Source organism: Alligator sinensis, unplaced genomic scaffold (assembly GCF_000455745.1).
Source record: "Alligator sinensis unplaced genomic scaffold, ASM45574v1 scaffold1244_1, whole genome shotgun sequence".
Classification (NCBI taxonomy): Eukaryota; Metazoa; Chordata; order Crocodylia; family Alligatoridae; genus Alligator; species Alligator sinensis.
In genome coordinates this window covers 539,113-541,880 of record NW_005842591.1, presented here as the reverse complement: position 1 = coordinate 541,880, position 2,768 = coordinate 539,113, and the positions used below count along the sequence as shown (strand labels likewise).

Sequence of the window (2,768 nt, the reverse complement as noted above, 5' to 3'; positions counted from 1 at the left end):
TTGCTACCGGCCCTTCCAGTCGAGGGCCGCCCTGTCCGGCCCGGCCCGGCCCGCGCGGGGAGGGTTCCTCCGGCCCTTTGGGTGTTCCCGGCATCAAACGCGTGCTACCCCGGCGTGTCACGTTTATTCCCATTGTAGGGATGCGGCAACTGAGGCCGGGCTGTGCAGCGCAGCTAGGGTTAGGAATGGGCCCCTTGCCCTTTGCGTGTAGTGTTGGCCGCTCGAAATGAGGGTGAAAACACACTGCCCCGATCTCCGGCTGCCCTCGCGGGTGGTCACGCCGGCGTCTAACGTCTGACGTCAATCGACTGGTTTCGTGTCGGAGATTCGGCCGGTTTCTATCCGCGAATCGGCCGGCTGAGTGACACCGATCCCTTCGAAGCGTTAAACCAGCGTAGGCGTGTTTGTGTCGGGGCACGCGCCAGTTTAGCAGCACTGATTTCAAATAGCGGCGATCCCGCCGGCAGTGCGAGACCGCTCGGTACAACGCGGGGCCCGGTTTCAGACTAGCCCCGACGGAGAAATGGGGGCCCAGATCTGTACCGCCGGTGCTCTGCAAATACTTCAAATAGACGATAGAGGTAAGAGTAAGATCAGAGTAAGTGTTAGCTGCAGAGTCGCGAGCCCGGCCCTCCCTTGCACGTAGCGTCCAAGTTTGATCCTTTATTATCACGAATTAAATAAATGCAAACTCTAAAATCAACCCGAGAAACGTGAACCGGTGAAACGTGGCTGTTCGTTTTAATGACTATCGTGACCTGCCGCTTTTACTGCTTTATTTTTGCAAAAATAGTTAACCCAAAATTGCAGCTTTAAATCCTGCGGAGAGAGGCTGGCGCTTCCAACTTGATCTTTTTATTTGTTGTGTATTGATTACCAAGTAACCTCCATTCTCTGTTTATTCTCTGTTAACAAAGAAGTGCTCACTTTTCCCCCGCTCTTATCCCCCGAACAGCTGTGACATGGAAGAAACTCCAGAATTGTAATTCATTGACTAGCCCATGAAACCCGACATCATTCCCTGCAGTTCGGTTGAGGCCCTAATTATGGGTTACAAGGTTATACAGGAAAAACGTGTTCCAGAGAGAAGTTGGTTGAAGTGAACTAGGCACAGATTCCTGATTCCTGACCTGTCATCATTTTTGTTTTTTGGTATCAACAAGAGCAAAATGCTTTCCTGTAATTGGCATGCTACACGGTCATTAATGAGAATAAAAGTGTCGCGTCAGGCTGTATTCCTGTGTCGATCAGATATGTGGTAATTGCATGAAATGAAGTGACACTGAGCCCATTAGGCAAGCGCGTTCTGTGTTGTCCACACCAATAACACAGCTTCCTCCGTCTCGGGAGCCTTTCGTTTGATGAGTGCACAACCCGCAATAGTCACAGGAGCTTATTAAGTCTCATAACAGCCCTGTGAGGTAGGCAGATATTAACAGTTAAAAAAAAAAAATGGGGAAACAGAAGCACAGAGAGGGGAAATGACTTGCACAAGGTCGTGCAGTGAGTCCCTGTCAGAGGCACAAATTAAATCCAGGTTTCTGCTATCTTGTGCCCTGTTCTAGCCACAAGATGCCTGAACAAACCTGGGAAAGTGGTTGGCAGTGCGATTCAACAGCTTTCCCTTCCTAACGCATCCCCTGCCCCTCTTCCCTTACTGCTTCCAGCATTCAGAGGCCTCAAAAGTCCTAATTTGTTGGTTGCACTGATGGGCCTGCCCTGCAGGAATTTGTGCAGTCCTCCTTTGAACCTGGTTAAATTATTGGCTTCAGCAACATCTTGTGGCATTTGATGGTCACCTACTAGGCCATCCCTTCGTTTTATTCCCTATCTGCATCAGTGAAACTGGGGCAGCATCTTCCACTCTCCCCACTGGAGATTGTGTGATTGTGTCGTTTCTCAGGGATGTGTCTGCACACACACATGATGAGACGCATGCTAATTTGATATAGGCCCAAGTTGTTTCTTAGGTCCTGATCCATTCAAGCGAACTCCTGCTCCCAGGCAGAGTCCCACCTGGTTCTGGCTTTGTGGATCAGGTTACAGCAGGGGTGGGCAAAATGCAGCCCGTGGGCTGGATGCCACCCGCCAGGCCATTCTATCCGGCCCGTGGGGACCCGCAAAAATTTAGAAAATTAATATTTATCTGCCCCTGGCTGCCTCTCATGCAGCCCTCGATGGCTTGCCAAAACTCAGTAAGCGGCCCTCCGCCTGAAATAATTGCCCGTCCCTGGGTTACAGGATCAGGGCCTTTGGTTGAAACCTCTGTGGGGCAAGGCCTGTAATCAGGAAAAACACAACAGAAAAAATAGCAAACAATACAGTATGTGTGTGTGTCCTGTGCAGCTTTGGCTCCAAACGAGCTTCTGGTAAACCTAAACACAGCCTGGCTCCTCAGCTCACTTCCATTCCTTCCATTGGATTTGTTTGTTTGCTCGCACAGAGCCTGTGATAACAATTGACTACATTCAAGACAAATATTCACTGTTTTGCAGACCCATCAAGTGACACGGTGACCCATCTCATTTCAGTATGAGGAGAACGGAAGATAATTGCTGCATAGGAAGAACGGTCCCATGGCGGTGAGTTTTATTCACGGTCTCTTTACTTTAACAGTCTGTAAGAGGCAGGGATTTCCAGCTTTAATGATGGAGAATTTTTGAGGCCCAGGCACTTGTTAGCTGGTTACTTGTCTGAGACTCACCACCTCATTTCAAACAGGCCGGACAAGAACAACTTTCAGATTCTTTTGATTATCTCTGCATCCG

The 2,768-nt window shown here is 49.6% G+C and overlaps 1 long non-coding RNA gene across 1 annotated transcript in view; it reads left to right on the top strand.

The window, feature by feature from the left end:
• Positions 1–6: 6 nt before the first annotated feature.
• Positions 7–2,768, top strand: part of LOC102387543 — a 22,244-nt gene continuing 19,482 nt past the window's right edge. The window contains exons 1-2 of the long non-coding RNA XR_324869.3: positions 7–581; positions 2,496–2,582. This is a non-coding gene — a long non-coding RNA (uncharacterized LOC102387543). The remainder of the gene's footprint in view (positions 582–2,495; positions 2,583–2,768) is intronic.